Raw genomic sequence first — 19,242 nt, 5'->3', positions numbered from 1 at the left:
TATATTAACAGGAATAGCTGCATTACAGTAAGAATGCCTCTATTATCCCAAATTAGCTGCAAAAAATCCCTTCAGAGACTTGACAGGAGGTAAAAAAGAAAAAGAAAAAAGAGAGAGAGAGAAAGAGATTTCTCACAGCATCACAGAAAAGAAAAACCCCGGGATAAGAATATTCGTACAATACAATTTTGTTTCATAACACACTCACACAGACTTTTAATACCCAGCAATTACAGCAAAGGATAAGAATGAAAATTGCTGCAGGAAGCAAGGATAAAAGACTGAAGAGACTTCGCACAAACATTTAAGAAGAAGAAAAAAAAAAAAAAAGACTACTACTTAAAGTCTCTTAGGAATTCCCAGACTTTCAAGAGGTCAGCGTGAGGTGGTGTCAGCGGGATGAAATTTATTTCAAGGCGTGCTCCATGCCGCGTGGTTCAGCCTTGTTTTGGAGAACAGCTCTTTGCCTTTGCCTTACCAGTCAACACACTGGCAAATGGAAGCATACGTGGGAGATGCTGTGGGACACGTTCCAGGCCACCGCAATAAAGCAAATATCACAATGCAGCCAGTCAAATGCATGCTTTGGTTTGCCAGTGAAGAGCAAGGTTACGTTTACACCGTGGTGTAGGCCATTAAGTGTGCCACAGCATTACGCCCCAAAAAGCAACACACACACCTTCATGGAAAATACTTTATTGCTAAAAAAAAAAAGAACGCTAACCAGCAGCTGAGCTCTGGGCAAGTTGTAATCACTGACCACAGAGCACCCAGATGAGATAATAATGAAAAGCTCGGAAATATCGCGAGAGTTGCCGACACGCGACGCGCAGACGCAAAGCGAGCGAACGTCGGCAAGATGGCGCCGCCAGGCTGGCTCGGCTCCGGGTTGCCACAAACCGTCAATTCGTTAAAAGAGCGCTATCTGCAAAGCACAAGGAAACGAAGGGTGTCGTAATCCAAACTGCAGGCGCGAGGCAGCGTGGAGCTGCTGAGGGGGGTATTATGATGAGCGTAAAATGGTCCCTGCCTTCAAATATCTCAGACTCTAGTAAACACTGATTTTTTTTCTGAGCAGCTGCTATGGAGTCTTCTGTTTCCTTCTTAAAACTGAGTGATTTTGTCTGTACAACTAGACCCCCCGCTTATCCTACGGCATCATAAAGATCAACCCACACCGAGGATGACCCGGTCCTGCCTTCACATAAACCCGTTCGGTTCAAATCCATAAAAGATACTATGTCAGCCCATGAGGATTAAATAGAGAGTGGAGCGCTCCTGGCGACCTCAGACGGCTTGCATTCTAACGGAGGATACTGACCTGCACACAAACGGTGCAAATATTAGCAAAGTAGAGCAGAGCTCTGAAGAGCAAGATGAACACCAAGGTGGCCGTCGGGGAGGTTCGCACGGAAAATCAAGGCGGGAGACCACCACTGACTGAGATTCTACCAGCCATGCAGACCCTATGCCGCCGGGATTTATGCGAGGACTGAGAAGAGGCATCCGATTTCAGAAGGTGAAAGAGGGTGTTCCAGGCAAAAGAACAGAGGTTGCAAACAGAGACAACCTGAGGCAGGCAAGATGCCATGAAAAGGCGCTAGGCTGTCGGGCCAAACAGACTCAAATGGCAGCTCTCCCCGTGTGAAGCGTGGAATGTTCGTTTTACAGCCTCCTTGAGCCTCGGTCTCCTCGTTCGTAAATTACAGGTGCCAACAGGTGTGTCACCCACGAGTGACCCAATGAGATGTCTGCATACCGCCTGACACCTGGTAGCGCTGTATGTTTGTTTACAAAAATAACAAAGATAAATAACTAAACCATGCTACTACCTAACAGATTTTTTTGAGGCAGCCAGATGAAACTCCTCTAACTTCATGTCATTTTCTCCCGTTCAGCATTCCCTACCTGCAATATTCAGATGCAGCGCCCATGAGCATTATTACAGTTCACCCATTTCCAAACTTCACAGCCATTCCCCTCATCATTCCGCTGTGAGGCTAGAGTAGTAATGGCCCAGCATACGCCCTCAGTGCGCAGTAACCCTTGCTGGATATTACCGCTGTCCGCTGGGCGACTGGAAGAGAAGCAGAGAGAGAGAGAGGTCTTTAAGAGCGGCTAGCCACTTTGCTTTCCTTGGAAGTAAAATTCTGTATGTGGAAATTCCTGAAATGCTACAGACAGAAATTTATGCGAGGTGTTAACAAGGTCTCTGAAAGCTTAGAGATGCCTCCTAGGCTAATGTCCAAACTCACACTTAGGAAGACTCTGTCCCGTGAGAAGAAAGAGCTATGGTTAAGCGGGTGTAAATCACCAATGTAATAAAGTAAGAGGTGCTATGAGCATGTGCCGGCAGTTTAACAAATTCCCTCATTTTATGCATGATTTTTGCAGTGTTTGCCCCAAACCCTGGAGGTACTTTACTAAACAATCTATCGTTGGAATAGAAGTAAATGTCAACTAACTCAGAAATATGTTTCCAAATAATAAAAAGATATGAGGCCTGGTGGCTTGGAGAATACCTACTAGCCCAAAGCCTCTTTAAAATTTAAACATTTTTTAAATACTTTGTTGATTAAAAAGGACAACAAAAACTCCAAAGGTGACCATATTTACCTTCTCTCTGAAACTCTATTAACAGGCTCTGCCCATTTGAACCATTTCCTTTGTCATATCTAGCAGAAATGGGTTTTCCTACGGGTACGATGACAGACAGATACAAAGAAACATAGCTAGATACTATATAGACTATGGTTTTCCTATATAAAGTTGCACTGATTTTTCTCCAGCTCTACCAAGTGAGAGGTGTGATGAGAATGAAATCATATTTGCAGGAAAGGAGTTGGTACGTACTGGATAAGACCATCTTCAGCACATTCAGATGTCGTGGGCAGTTTAAAGAAAGATTAAGGATTTCCTCAAAAATATAGTAGGTGGCATCCCCCTCCTTTAAAACCTCACTTAAATGACAGCAAAAAAAAAAAAAGTAATCTAAGCCAACAATGATGCAGAGAAGAAAAGAGAGAAGAGAGTTCAGGGAATTTATGAGAATGAGACATTCTAGAGGAGCTGGAAGTGCTGAAGCAGGACAGGAGGGACCAATCAAAGCAAACATATGAAGCAATCGAGCTCAGGAGAGCAGTCTTCCAGACAGAACCCCAGAGGCTCAGGACCTAGAAATATCAGGTCCATGAAGGACAGCATTGGGGAGACAGTGCGACCAAACCAGGAAAGCAGAGAAGGGAGAAGAGAAAGCTCTAGGGAGGCCAGGGAGGAAATAATTGAAAGTTATTATAAGAAGGAGTCCGTTTCACATCCTTTAATTTTCAACCAGGAAAATACCTCCAGGCAAAAAAAAAAAGAAAAAAAAAATCTGGAACTTCATCTGACAACTACAGAAGGAAGAATTTTGGATTCTAGTATATAGAAGCCCCCCAGTAAAAATCTTCCATGACTACCAAGTACCCTAAAGCAAGCCCCACCAATTCACAAACCCCATTCATATATAATGAATATCAGCATCAGGCTTTTAGTGCCTCACCTTAAAATTGAAAGGTTGGCCAAGGATCACCAACATATAAGCCTCCATCATGGTCGGGGCAGTGGAGGGGAGACCAAGGTAAATAAATTTTTTTAAAAAACATGCGGTACCTGGGTGGCTCAGTCGGTTAAGCATCTGATGCTTCAGTTCAGTTCAGGTCATGAGCTCACAGTTCTTGAGTTCAAGTTCTGCATTGGGCTCCACGCTGCCAACATGGAGCCTGTTTGAGATTCTTTCTCTATCTCTCTCTCTCCCTCTTTCTCTCTCTCTCTCTGCCCCTCATCCCCCCTCTCAAAATAAATAAATAAATGTTTAAAAAATACAATAAAGTATTTGGGAATAATTTGAACACTCTCATTTGTGTACTCATTAGAGAGGTTTTGTATTCATAAAGCAAAAATAGAAAAATCATAGAAAAATGAAACTTTTCAAGATTAAAAACCATAATAAATTAATAGAAATATTGGGAGGTAAATTGGGAAAACCTCCTAGAAATAACTAAAAGAGAGACAAAGTTGAGATAACAGATAATAAGTGAATAGAATTAGTCCCAAAGGTCCAAGATCCACTTAAGAGTCATTCAAAAAGAGGAAAAAACAGAGAGGAGAAAATTATCAAAAAAGGTATTCAAAAGAATTTTCTAAAGATTGAAGGATAGCAATCTCCATATTTTATTTTATTTTTTAATGTCTATTATTTTTTTTTAATTTATATCCAAGTTAGCGTATAGTGCAACAATGATTTCAGGAGTAGATTCCTTAATGCCCCTTACCCATTTAGCCCATCCTCCCTCCCACAACTCCTCCAGCAACCCTCTGTTGTCTATATTTAAGAGTCTCTTATGTTTTGTCCCCTTCCTTGTGTTTATATTATTTTTGCTTCCCTTCCCTTATGTTCATCTGTTTTGTATCTTAAAATTCCTCATATGAGTGAAGTCACATGATATTTGTCTTTCTCTGACTGACTAATTTCACTTGGCATAATACCCTCTAGTTCCATCCACATAGTTGCAAATGGCAAGATTTCATTCTTCTTGATTGCCAAGTAAGACTCCATTGTACATATATACCACATCTTCTTTATCCATTCATCCATCGATGGGCATTTGGGCTCTTTCCATACTTTGGCTATTGTCTATAGCACTGCTATCAACATTAGGTGCATGTGTCCCTTCAAAACAGCACACCTGTATCCCTTGGATAAATACCTAGTAGGGCAATTGCTGGATTGTAGGGTAGTTCTATTTTTAATTTTTTGAGGAACCTCCATACTGTTTTCCAGGTGGCTGCACCAGTTTGCATTCCCACCAACAGTGCAAAGAGATCCTCTCTTTCTACATCCTCGGCAACATCTGTCGTTGCCTGAGTAGTTAATGTTAGCCATTCTGACAGGTGTGAGGTGGTATCTCATTGCAGTTTTGATTTGTATTTCCCAGATGATGAGTGATGTTGAGCATTTTTTCATGTGTCAGTTGGCCATTTGAATGTCTTCTTTGGAGAAGTGTCTATTCATGTCTTTTGCCCATTTCTTCACTGGATTATTTGTTTTTTGGGTGTTGAGGTTGATAATTTCCTTATAGATTTTGGATAGTAAGCCTTTATCTGATATGCCATTTAAAATATCTTCTCCCATTCCATCAGCTGCCTTTTAGTTTGGCTGATTGTTTCCTTCACTGTGCAGAAGCTTTTTATTTTGATGAGGAGCAATCTCCATATTTAAAATGTTCCCACATGCCTAGATAAAGGATCCACACTTGTGCCACACCTGTGTGCAACATTGTGAAATTCAGAATGCCACGAATGAAGAGGAAACTGCCTACAGGGAGAAAAATCAGGCTCAGTAGAAAATAAAAGGCATCAAGTTGCCTTCTAATCAATAACAGCGAATGCCAGCAACAATGAGCAATATTCTCAAAACTCTGAGGGAAAATTACTTTCCACCTAGAATTCTATTCATAACTATGAATTAAAAATGAGAATAAAATGTAAACATCTTCAGAAATGGAAGGCCTTGGCAATTTATTCCCATACTCACTACATCTAAAAGTTATTTGAGGAGGTGCTAGAGCATGCAAAGGTTAAACCAAGATGAATCAAATCTCAGGATCTAGGAAGCAGTGAAACCAAACTAGAGAAGCAATAAAGAAAAGTCCCCAAATCACAACCAGGTAGCAGGCCTGGACAGAATTAATTCCAAATTGGAAAAGGAGGAGGCAAGACAGCAGAACTCTTCATTTGGGGTGGGGGAGGCCTCTAGGGAACATCATATTAAATAGATAATTAGATAGGTTGGGCAAAGTTGGTTAAAACTGAGAATGTGATAAAGACAACAGGAAAAGTCAAAAGTAAAAGCAATTAGAAACTCCAGGAAAAACAAAAGGATAAACAAGAAAGAAAATATAGGGCTTTATTAGGTTCTGCAATGAATACTTGCATAGTCACAATAATGAACTATATACTAATTTTCAACTTAACCTCCAGAAAATGAATGAATGAGATATTTATGGTTATAGAACAAAATTTAAATGTTAATAATCTTTATATTTTAAAAGTAAGAAGAAATGACAGTAGAAGCAAAAGAGAAGAAAGAGAGCTGAAGAAAAGATGGGGTGCAAACAGAGGCAGCTTCAGGATGTACAACCTATGCAGTCACACACAGCTCATGCCTAGAAGGGCCCCATGCAGGGTTTAATGATCCTGTATCATCATCTTGATATTCAGGATAGTTTTTAAATGAGGGAACATGCATTTTTATATTCCACTGGGCCCTACAAATTACAAAAACAGTCCTGAAACTGAGTGCAACAAGAAACAAAGATCTGCTTACAATTCTTTTTTTTTTTAATTTATTTATTTATTTTGAGAGAGAGAAAGTACGAGCAAGGGAGAAACAGAGATAGGATAGAGAGACGTTGCCAAGCAGGCTCTGCACTGTCAGCACAGAGCCCAATGAGGGGCTTGCACTCACAAACTGTGAGATCATGACCTGAGCCAAAACCAAGAGTCAGAAGCTTAACCAACTAAGCCACAGTCTACTTATACTTCTTAAAGTTACAGAGTAACTATATTTATAGAGATACTGGGAGAAATGGTGAGAAGAATGTGTACATTAACTAAATCCTCATCTGACCCATCAGAATAAAGACATAAAGAAATAATGACTGTATTTAGGGATTGACAATGACTAACATAAGAAACAACTAAAAGAGTTAAAAGTAGTTGCCCCTGAGAAGAGGGACGAGGAAGAGAAAAGATGGGCCCAGGCACCACTGCTTCTTATTATAGGCCCTAATATGTTTTGTTTTATTTTATTTTTAATTTTTTCATGTTTATTTATTTTTGAGAGAGAGACAGACAGACAGAGTGTGAGTGGAGAGGGGCAGAGAGAGAGGGAGACACAGAATCTGAGGCAGGCTCCAGGCTCCGAGCTGTCAGCACAGAGCCCAACGTGGGGCTCAAACCCATGAGCTGTGAGATCATGACCTGAGCTGAAGTCAGATGCTTAACCAACTGAGCCACCCAAGCATCCTGTGTTTTGTTTTATTCTTTTAACCTTGTATGTATATATTACTTTCATTTTTAAATGAACTTTTAAAGAATAATTTTAAAATCATACTATAGAAAATAGACATTCTATAACATATTCTAAAAAATAATTCCATAAAGCAACAAATCATTTACATAAACTTTATGTAAACTTTACATAAACTTTATGTAAAGTTTACATAAACTTTACATAAACTTTAATTTATTTAATACAAATATTTTATGATTTATATCTTAAAATGGAAAGTGGCAAGCTCAGAACATGTATGACATAGTTTCTGCCCTCTTAACGTTCACTTATGTTATAAATCACATTGTCTCAGCCAAGGTCAAGGCTATACAGAGAAAGAAGAAATTATCAAAGCTGAGTAGCTTCCAGTGGTCATGATTGTTTAAAGGTCTGTTTGTCCCATTTCTTTTAACCGTAACACTGTTTTTATTTTTTTTTTTTTTTTTTTTTTTTTTTTTTTATTTTATTTTTTTTTTAATATATGAAATTTACTGTCAAATTGGTTTCCATACAACACCCAGTGCTCATCCCAAAAGGTGCCCTCCTCAATACCCATCACCCACCCTGCCCTCCCTCCCACCCCCCATCAACCCTCAGTTTGTTCTCAGTTTTTAACAGTCTCTTATGCTTTGGCTCTCTCCCACTCTAACCTCTTTTTTTTTTTTTTTTTTTCCTTCCCCTCCCCCATGGGTTTCTGTTATGTTTCTCAGGATCCACATAAGAGTGAAACCATATGGTATCTGTCTTTCTCTGTATGGCTTATTTCACTTAGCATCACACTCTCCAGTTCCATCCATGTTGCTACAAAAGGCCATATTTCATTCTTTCTCATTGCCACGTAGTATTCCATTGTGTATATAAACCACAATTTCTTTATCCATTCATCAGTTGATGGACATTTAGGCTCTTTCCATAATTTGGCTATTGTTGAGAGTGCCGCTATAAACATTGGGGTACAGGTGCCCCTATGCATCAGTACTCCTGTATCCCTTGGGTAAATTCCTAGCAGTGCTATTGCTGGGTCATAGGGTAGGTCTATTTTTAATTTTCTGAGGAACCTCCACACTGCTTTCCAGAGCGGCTGCACCAATTTGCATTCCCACCAACAGTGCAAGAGGGTTCCTGTTTCTCCACATCCTCTCCAGCATCTATAGTCTCCTGATTTCTTCATTTTGGCCACTCTGACTGGCGTGAGGTGGTATCTGAGTGTGGTTTTGATTTGTATTTCCCTGATAAGGAGCGACGTTGAACATCTTTTCATGTGCCTGTTGGCCATCCGGATGTCTTCTTTAGAGAAGTGTCTATTCATGTTTTCTGCCCATTTCTTCACTGGGTTATTTGTTTTTCGGGTGTGGAGTTTGATGAGCTCTTTATAGATTTTGGATACTAGCCCTTTGTCCGATGTGTCATTTGCAAATATCTTTTCCCATTCCGTTGGTTGCCTTTTAGTTTTGTTGGTTGTTTCCTTTGCTGTGCAGAAGCTTTTTATCTTCATAAGGTCCCAGTAATTCACTTTTGCTTTTAATTCCCTTGCCTTTGGGGATGTGCCGAGTAAGAGATTGCTACGGCTGAGGTCAGAGAGGTCTTTTCCTGCTTTCTCCTCTAAGGTTTTGATGGTTTCCTGTCTCACATTCAGGTCCTTTATCCATTTTGAGTTTATTTTTGTGAATGGTGTGAGAAAGTGGTCTAGTTTCAACCTTCTGCATGTTGCTGTCCAGTTCTCCCAGCACCATTTGTTAAAGAGACTGTCTTTTTTCCATTGGATGTTCTTTCCTGCTTTGTCAAAGATGAGTTGGCCATACGTTTGTGGGTCTAGTTCTGGGGTTTCTATTCTATTCCATTGGTCTATGTGTCTGTTTTTATGCCAATACCATGCTGTCTTGATGATGACAGCTTTGTAGTAGAGGCTAAAGTCTGGGATTGTGATGCCTCCTGCTTTGGTCTTCTTCTTCAAAATTACTTTGGCTATTCGGGGCCTTTTGTGGTTCCATATGAATTTTAGGATTGCTTGTTCTAGTTTCGAGAAGAATGCTGGTGCAATTTTGATTGGGATTGCATTGAATGTGTAGATAGCTTTGGGTAGTATTGACATTTTGACAATATTTATTCTTCCAATCCATGAGCAGGGAATGTCTTTCCATTTCTTTATATCTTCTTCAATTACCTGCATAAGCTTTCTATAGTTTTCAGCATACAGATCTTTTACATCTTTGGTTAGATTTATTCCTAGGTATTTTATGCTTCTTGGTGCAATTGTGAATGGGATCAGTTTCTTCATTTGTCTTTCTGTTGCTTCATTGTTAGTGTATAAGAATGCAACTGATTTCTGCACATTGATTTTGTATCCTGCAACTTTGCTGAATTCATGTATTAGTTCTAGCAGACTTTTGGTGGAGTCTATCGGATTTTCCATGTATAATATCATGTCATCTGCAAAAAGCGAAAGCTTGACTTCATCTTTGCCAATTTTGATGCCTTTGATTTCCTTTTGTTGTCTGATTGCTGATGCTAGAACTTCCAGCACTATATTAAATAGCAGCGGTGACAGTGGGCATCCCTGTCGTGTTCCTGATCTCAGGGAAAAAGCTCTCAGTTTTTCCCCGTTGAGGATGATGTTAGCTGTGGGCTTTTCATAAATGGCCTTTATGATCTTTAAGTATGTTCCTTCTATCCCGACTTTCTCAAGGGTTTTTATTAAGAAAGGGTGCTGGATTTTGTCAAAGGCCTTTTCTGCATCGATTGACAGGATCATATGGTTCTTCTCTTTTTTTTTGTTAATGTGATGTATCACGTTGATCGATTTGCGAATGTTGAACCAGCCCTGCATCCCAGGAATGAATCCCACTTGATCATGGTGAATAATTCTTTTTATATGCTGTTGAATTCGATTTGCTAGTATCTTATTAAGAATTTTTGCATCCATATTCATCAGGGATATTGGCCTGTAGTTCTCTTTTTTTACTGGGTCTCTGTCTGGTTTAGGAATCAAAGTAATACTGGCTTCATAGAATGAGTCTGGAAGTTTTCCTTCCCTTTCTATTTCTTGGAATAGCTTGAGAAGGATAGGTATTATCTCTGCTTTAAATGTCTGGTAGAACTCCCCTGGGAAGCCATCTGGTCCTGGACTCTTATTTGTTGGGAGATTTTTGATAACCGATTCAATTTCTTCGCTGGTTATGGGTCTGTTCAAGCTTTCTATTTCCTCCTGATTGAGTTTTGGAAGAGTGTGGGTGTTTAGAAATTTGTCCATTTCTTCCAGGTTGTCCAATTTGCTGGCATATAATTTTTCATAGTATTCCCTGATAATTGTTTGTATCTCTGAGGGATTGGTTGTAATCATTCCATTTTCATTCATGATTTTATCTATTTGGGTCATCTCCCTTTTCTTTTTGAGAAGCCTGGCTAGAGGTTTGTCAATTTTGTTTATTTTTTCAAAAAACCAACTCTTGGTTTCGTTGATCTGCTCTACAGTTTTTTTAGATTCTATATTGTTTATTTCTGCCCTGATCTTTATTATTTCTCTTCTTCTGCTGGGTTTAGGCTGCCTTTGCTGTTCTGCTTCTATTTCCTTTAGGTGTGCTGTTAGATTTTGTATTTGGGATTTTTCTTGTTTCTTGAGATAGGCCTGGATTGCAATGTATTTTCCTCTCAGGACTGCCTTCGCTGCATCCCAAAGCGTTTGGATTGTTGTATTTTCATTTTCGTTTGTTTCCATATATGTTTTAATTTCTTCTCTAATTGCCTGGTTGACCCACTCATTCGTTAGTAGGGTGTTCTTTAACCTCCATGCTTTTGGAGGTTTTTCAGACTTTTTCCTGTGGTTGATTTCAAGCTTCATAGCATTGTGGTCTGAAAGTATGCATGGTATAATTTCAATTCTTGTAAACTTATGAAGGGCTGTTTTGTGACCCAGTATATGATCTATCTTGGAGAATGTTCCATGTGCACTCGAGAAGAAAGTATATTCTGTTGCTTTGGGATGCAGAGTTCTAAATATATCTGTCAAGTCCATCTGATCCAATGTATCATTCAGGGCCCTTGTTTCTTTATTGACTGTGTGTCTAGATGATCTATCCATTTCTGTAAGTGGGGTGTTAAAGTCCCCTGCAATGACCACATTCTTATCAATAAGGTTGCTTATGTTTATGAGTAATTGTTTTATATATCTGGGGGCTCGGGTATTTGGCGCATAGACATTTATAATAGTTAGCTCTTCCTGGTGGATAGACCCTGTGATTATTATATAATGCCCTTCTTCATCTCTTGTTACAGCCTTTAATTTAAAGTCTAGTTTGTCTGATATAAGTATGGCTACTCCAGCTTTCTTTTGGCTTCCAGGAGCATGATAAATAGTTCTCCATCCCCTCACTCTCAATCTAAAGGTGTCCTCAGATCTAAAATGAGTCTCTTGTAGACAGCAAATAGATGGGTCTTGTTTTTTTATCCATTCTGATACCCTATGTCTTTTAGTTGGCGCATTTAATCCATTTACATTCAGTGTTATTATAGAAAGATACGGGTTTAGAGTCATTGTGATGTCTGTATGTTTTATGCTTGTAGTGATGTCTCTGGTACTTTGTCTCACAGGATCCCCCTTAGGATCTCTTGTAGGGCTGGTTTAGTGGTGACAAATTCCTTCAGTTTTTGTTTGTTTGGGAAGACCTTTATCTCTCCTTCTATTCTAAATGACAGACTTGCTGGATAAAGGATTCTCGGCTGCATATTTTTCCTGTTTAGCACACTGTAGATATCGTGCCAAGCCTTTCTGGCCTGCCAAGTTTCAAAGGAGAGATCAGTCACGAGTCTTATAGGTCTCCCTTTATATGTGAGGGCACGTTTATCCCTTGCTGCTTTCAGAATTTTCTCTTTATCCTTGTATTTTGCCAGTTTCACTATGATATGTCGTGCAGAAGATCGATTCAAGTTACGTCTGAAGGGAGTTCTCTGTGCCTCTTGGATTTCAATGCCTTTTTCCTTCCCCAGTTCAGGGAAGTTCTCAGCTATAATTTGTTCAAGTACCCCTTCAGCACCCTTCCCTCTCTCTTCCTCCTCTGGGATACCAATTATGCGTATATTATTTTTTTTTAGTGTATCACTTAGTTCTCTAATTTTCCCCTCATACTCCTGGATTTTTTTATCTCTCTTTCTTTCAGCTTCCTCTTTCTCCATAACTTTATCTTCTAGTTCACCTATTCTCTCCTCTGCCTCTTCAAGCCGAGCCATCGTGGATTCCATTTTGTTTTGCAATTCGTTTAAAGCGTTTTTCAACTCCTCGTGACTGTTCCTTAGTCCCTCGATCTTTGTGGCAAGAGATTCTCTGCTGTCCTGTATACTGTTTTCAAGCCCAGCGATTAATTTTATGACTATTATTCTAAATTCACTTTCTGTTATATTATTTAAATCCTTTTTGATCAGTTCATTAGCTGTTGTTATTTCCTGGAGATTCTTCTGAGGGGAATTCTTCCGTTTGGTCATTTTGGAGAGTCCCTGGCGTGGTGAGGACCTGCAGGGCACTTCCCCTGTGCTGTGGTGTATAACTGGAGTTAGTGGGCGGGGCCGCAGTCCGACCCGATGTCTGCCCCCAGCCCACTGCTGGGGCCACAGTCAGACTGGTGTGTGCCTTCTCTTCCCCTCTCCTAGGGGCGGGATTCACTGTGGGGTGGTATGGCCCGTCTGGGCTACTTGCACACTGCCAGGCTTGTGGTGCTGGGGATCTGACGTATTAGCTGGGGTGGGTAGGCAAGGTGCACGGGGGCTGGAGGGGCAGGCTTAGCTCGCTTCTCCTTAGGTGATCCACTTCAGGAGGAGCCCTGTGGCAGCGGGAGGGAGTCAGATCCGCTGCCGGAGGTTTGGCTCCGCAGAAGCACAGAGTTGGGTGTTTGCGCGGAGCGAGCAAGTTCCCTGGCAGGAACTGGTTCCCTTTGGGATTTTGGCTGGGGGATGGGCGGGGGAGATGGCGCTGGTGAGCGCCTTTGTTCCCCGCCAAGCTGAGCTCTGCCGTCCGGGGGCTCAGCAGCTCTCCCTCCCTTTGTCCTCCAGCCTTCCCGCTTTCCGAGCAGAGCTGTTAACTTCTGACCTCCCAGACGCTAAGTCGCGCTTGCTGTCGGAACACAGTCCGTCCGGCCCCTCCGCTTTTGCCAGCCAGACTCGGGGGCTCTGCTTGGCCGGCGAGCCGCCCCTCCGCCCCGGCTCCCTCCCGCCAGTCCGTGGAGCGCGCACCGCCTCGCCGCCCTTCCTACCCTCTTCCGTGGGCCTCTGGTCTGCGCTTGACTCCGGAGACTCCCTTCTGCTAATCCTCTGGCGGTTTTCTGTGTTCTTTAGGCAGGTGTAGGTGGAATCTAAGTGATCGGCAGGACGCGCTGTGAGCCCCGCGTCCTCCTACGCCGCCATCTTCCGGAACCTCCACCACCGTAACACTGTTTTTAAAAGCTAAATATTTCCAAATACCGATACAGTTTTTAGTGACTGGTCCATATTTTCGTTAAGGAGGAAAGAAGTAGAGTTCTTATGCTCTGAAAAATAACTACTCACTTATTAGTACTCTAAATAAAAGGAGGGAAACCCTGTGGGAGGTTTGAGGAAACCAAGAAGTACTCTGACCCATTAGCTGCTTTCCTTGGACTTTTCCCATGATACAAACACAGGTGCACTTCATTCTCAGCAAGTCTGGATAAATGATCTTTGGCCAGTGGGTCAAACTACCAGTTTGCTGATGTAGATGTAAATAAGAAAGTATTTGGAAGACAGAGACTCTGGTGATGCTACTAAATATCCCATGTCATGAAGAGAAATTGTAGTGGTTACTGCATAATCATCAAGTCCTGAATACTTTTGCCTTAGGGGAAAAAAAAGCAATTTACAGCAATATCTACAACCTGCTTCCTGATAAAATAATCCAGTGTAACAAAGTATTTTTTTAAGTTTGTTTATTCTGAGAGAGAGAAAGAGCATGCGCACGCGCACGTGAGTCAAGGAGGGGCAGAGAGAGGAGGAGAGAGAATCCCAAGCAGGCTCTTTGCTGACAGTGCAGAGCCAGATGCAGGGCTCAGGGCTCGACCCCATGAACCATGAGATCATGACCATTAGATAGGGCTATCTAATCTACAGATTAGATCTTGACCTAAATCAAGAGTCAGAGGTTTAACCAACTGAGCCACCCAGGCGTCCCATAATTTAGCCAAGTCTTAAAGGGCCTACAAGCTCCATCAAATTCCCCTTCCCAGCACGTTTTAAAAAAAAAAAAAAAAGGACAAGGACATCCTAGACATCCTAGCATGAAAACCATAGCCCATTAGGTGCATAAACCAAAATCTGGCATTGTTCAAGTCTTGCTTAGTTCCAGTATTTTCACTAATGGTCTTAATGCCAAGATGATCAAATTCCCTTAATGTGAAAGAGTGATCATTACCAATCACGTGATAATCTTTCGGTATTATTTTAACTAATTGATCTCATACCCAGCTGATGATAGGGTGCTGGAACTTTGCTAAGGTTGACAGTTGGGCCATACCTAAAAGGGCAGACAGGTGCTGATGGCCTGTGAAGTTTTAAGTCCTGCCAAGTGCCTGAACGTAGAGGACAATTTTTGAGGACGCAGTTTTGAGGAAGAGGAAAGCATATGGTGAGTTTGGTAATTCCTGAAGGAGCCATTCCAGATCCACCTAAAGGACATGGTTTCCCGGGGGAAAACAAAAGGCCCGTCCACTCAAGCAGCAGGTAAGAAAGAGATGGGTCATCAAAGCGACACCATGCAGCCTAACCATGGCCACCCACCCACTAGGAAGGTAACTAGCCCTGTGGTAAGAAACAATATGGTGGAAGGCAAGCGGGCAGGGAGGAGGGAAGCAGTCACTGCCTGTATCACAGGGAGTCAGAAGAAGGGTGAGTTACTGGCCAGGTAGGTGGGAGGGGCCACCAAAGCAACAGCTGTAGAAAGAACCAACATAAGGGAAAAGAAGACGTGGCAGGACAAAGTGACAGCATGTGGCTGGTCTGCAGAGGCAGCAGGGCAGGGAGGCTGTGGCTGCCTGTCTGCAGGAGTCCCCCAGCCCTGCCGTGGGAGTGTGCCTGCAGACGGGGTCATTTAAACACATGTTAGCGGGCTCCAGAAGGAAAACATGGAACACCAGAGAATAGAAAAAACAGAATGAGATCTGGATTCGACTTTCTCACTTGCGTCCAGCAAAAATTGTGGCAATATTAGTAACCTGTTTCCCTTTTAACTTTTCCTTTTGAAACCACTGCATTTGCAATGATTGCAAAAATGAGACAAAGAACTCCCACACCCTTTATTCAGATTCACCATTTTAATGCTTTGCCACAGTTGCTTTATCATTGCCTTTCTATATATAGCACATTTTATATACTTTATATAGAGTCTATGCTATATAATAAATAATATTGGATTTTTTTCCCTGAAACTCTTGAGAGTTTGCTGACAATCTCCTGCCTTTTCACCCCAAGGTCCTTCAGCATATATCTTCCGAAGACAAGAATGGTCCCTTCCATTACAATGAATTAAAAATACAGAGAAATTAACTTTGACTTGATAGGGCTATCTAATCTACAGGCCGTATTCAGATTTCTCCAGTTGCCATAATAAATGTCTTCACATCGGTTTTCCCCCTGATCCGGAATGCAGTCCAGGACCCTGTGTTGCATTGAATTGTCATGTCTCTTTAATCTCCTTCAGTCCGGAGCACTTCGTCCCACTTTCCTGGTCTTCCACAACATTGGCACTTTTGAAGACTTCAGGCCAGTTGTCTTTCAGTACGAATTAGATTCAAGTTATGCATTTCGGGCAGAGATTCAAGGTAAGAGGTGCTTTAAGTATCTCAGACCAGAGCTGAGTGTTGGTTGCTCCCGTGATAGGTGCTGTAAACTTTGATTGCTTGGTTGGTTAATAGGAGGTCCCCAGGTATCTTCACTATGAAGTTACCATTTTTACCACTGTGGTTAATAAGTCGTGTGTGGGAAAGACTATGAGACCGTGTCGATCTCCTGTCCCTCTCTAAACTGTCATCCAACAGTTTTAGCATCCATTGATGATTCTGAATCCATCTTCACTCTGATGGTGACAAAATGGTGATTTTTCTAAACCTGTTCTTTCCACATTTATCAGATGGCATTCCACTTTAAGAAAGAGGTCTCCTTCTATTCCCCATTTATTTATTTATCATCACTATGGACTTGGGGATCCTTATACAATTCAATGAATTACAACCCATTGCTGCCATCATTCCTTTTGATGCTTAGACTGTCCCCCGTGGCCAGTGCGAGCTTCTTAAGCCTGTCCCAGTGGCATTTCGAGGCGTCCTCCTGTTCTGTGAGCACTTCCTTACTTGCTGACATAACGAGATGCCCCAGAGTCATCCTGGGCTTTCTCCCCTTCAGCTCCGAAATCAGCCATTTTTTTGAGGAGCGTTGGTTTACCTTAGTGGTGCATAATATTTAGAAACGGACATCTAAACACACATAGTGTGCTCAGCTATTAGCAACTTCTTACAGAGGACCATGAAGGTCAATCTAGAGGTCTTTCTCTCGGGGGAGAGAAGGGTCGGGTGGGTTTCAGAGAAGGAGTTTCTAATTGATCACACGGCATTTATATTTTATACTTTACGTATTTAATTTATGTGTTAGCAAGAACAGGGAAAATGGTATTGACACTGCCCCTATTTTCATTTCCAGATGAATGGTCTTGCGATGGCTGTGGCTGAGGTTGCGGTGGTTGCTGCTGTTCCGTAACCCCAGGTGTCGTCCGGTGTCTGGGGCGTAAATACCTCGAATCCAGCCGCGACTGACCGCCTCTCTGACCGCTCACGAAGGCTGCGTTTGTCGGTAAATGTAAACTAACCCAAGCTGGCTCTTTCTGTACTCCTACTTTGGGGCCAGGACACGGTAACCCAACAAGGGCAGTGGTAACACATCCGGCAGTGAGTATTCACGCAATCACGGGCCCCACCGGACAGCTGGGACTCAGGCCGCTCAGAGCACTCAGCCCACCCGCTACCCCCACTACTCGAATAAATGTTCCACGTCCTCTAAAAGCTCTTTCAAAATACTCACAGACTCTTTCCATCCTTTCTAGGTCCACCTTTAAGTACAGCTGCGTTCCAACTCATGCCTTCCGTTGGCTGAACCCCCCCGCATAAACCAAAATGTTCGGTGACATGATATTTTCGCAGACTACGGTCAACATAATTGGCGGAAATAAATGCAATAAGCAACACCTCTTGGGAGCCGTCTATTCCCGTTGTGGGCCAGCTTCAAATCCGAAGTGGAGTGATCAGCCCAAATTTCCGCAGTTTGGTGGCATGAGGAAAAGAAAATACTTATTCAACACGAGTGAATTTCCTTAAGCATTGTGAAAAGATTGCTGTCAACAAGCTGTATCTCATGCCACTTTAACTTCTAAAATCCCGCTCCCGATTTAGAGCAGCTGCACCGGGAAATGGCGTCCATACGATGTCCAAAGAGACATCCCTGCCTCTTAACTAAATAAAAACCAAAACAAGCATTCTCGGCCGGTTATAGAGTAAAACGTGACCTGCATTCCATCCGTAAAGAGATCTGCCACCACTACGTCTGTAATTTTTATCACTGAATGCTAAAATTGTTTTCATGTTCCCGTACCTTTTGCTCCTAAATTTTCTTTACGATGTACACACGTTGCCTTTGCCAGAGGCTCAAAAGATAATACTAAACATGGGTGTATAGGCACTGGGAAAAGAAAAGGACCCGTCACCCTAGCGGCTGTTGCAGGCCCCAAAGGAGACGCTGCCGGGGTAGTGCGGGACGGCAGTGGGGAAATGACATTCAGTTAAAAGTCCCTTTTTTGGTGGTTTTGTTCTGTTGCGGTTGTTTGTTGCAAAGACATAACATTTCTTTAAACGGCAACTATAGGCTATCTCGTGAGTTTTTCACTTCACAGTGTTTTCTGCCAATGCTCAGAAGAGAAGTTTGCATTTTGAGAGATTATGTTAGCTGGCCGAACCCCAAGAAGACATCAGCTGCCTCTGGGCTCTGGAAATCTGAGTCTCCCTCTGCACGCAGAGCGGAGGGCCCATGAGTCGGGTGGCAAGGAAGGTGTAAGGAGGCCACCTCAGAAGGGGGGGGTTGCTCTGGCCACCACGAGCCCCAGACAGTCCCCTGCACTGCTCTATTTCAATACATCGAAGAGGTGCATTCATTCAACAACCGTTTTCTCTAGACCTACCCTATTCCGGAAACTCTGCTAAGTATCAATAATACAAAGATCAATATGGTCCCTGTCCTCAAAGGTTCGGAACAGGAAGGACAGGATGAGGGAAATTGTACATTTACAGAAGAGAAGGCTTTCTGAGTAAAAGGTCTTCTAAAGAGAAGGAAAGGGAAAAGAATGAGTGAAAGAAGAAGGATGGCAGGAGAAAAGGAGGGGAGGGATGGAGGGACGGAAAGGTCTATGTGATATGTGACCACAGTTCCTAAGCACTTTGATAAGCCAACTACTTTAGCGCAAAGCACTTCAACGCCGAGGAAAAAGTCCACTCCTTTGCCTTAATCATTTCTAACATAGAACCAATACTGATATCACAGTCCCTCCAGTTACCATCCCCACAGGAAACACTTGGCTACAACTGCATTTCCTACAACCTCAAGCACTCACTAGTCTATCAAGGGCGCTGGCATCTCGCTTCGTCCTGTGGGGGACAACCTGTACTCCCGACAGTGTGCAAAGTGGGTGGGTGGTAGAGAGCATCCGGGGGGCTGTTGACCTTAAGCACTCTTCAATAGCCTGGCCAGTAAGGTAAAAGGTGTCTGTCGCAGAAACCGTGGGTGCCCCTGCCCCTGCATTCTCAGCATTTACCACTTTCCTACAGGCTGGCCCAACTTCCCAACTGCCAACTCCCTCAACTCTTTCCCTCAGGGCTTCATCCAAGCTGGATCCCACTCTTCTCTCCCACCAGGCAGTTTAGAAGCACTGGGGAGTTAGCGGCCTCCCCCAAAGGCAACTCTCAACCAATGACCAAGAGGAGTCAGTGGAGAAATACCCCACTCCCTTCCACCGGGGCGTGGTCTGGAGACACGTGATCCACACTGGCCCTCAGAGTTCTCGGCGGGGACAAGACCCGGATGCCCACAGCGGTACTTGCGCGAGAACGTGCTGT

At 42.6% G+C, this 19,242-nt stretch overlaps 1 long non-coding RNA gene across 1 annotated transcript; it reads left to right on the top strand.

Annotated features, from left to right (window-relative positions):
• Positions 1 to 848: 848 nt before the first annotated feature.
• On the top strand, positions 849 to 17,662 carry LOC122214538. Its single transcript, XR_006199953.1, has 4 exons — positions 849 to 2,326; positions 15,789 to 15,909; positions 16,784 to 16,933; positions 17,184 to 17,662. It is a non-coding gene; the product is annotated as an uncharacterized LOC122214538 (long non-coding RNA).
• Positions 17,663 to 19,242: the final 1,580 nt, after the last annotated feature.

The sequence above is a fragment of the Panthera leo genome, chromosome A1, assembly GCF_018350215.1.
Source record: "Panthera leo isolate Ple1 chromosome A1, P.leo_Ple1_pat1.1, whole genome shotgun sequence".
Classification (NCBI taxonomy): Eukaryota; Metazoa; Chordata; class Mammalia; order Carnivora; family Felidae; genus Panthera; species Panthera leo.
Note: the sequence above shows the minus strand (reverse complement) of the source record. Positions and strands in the feature narration are given on the sequence as shown.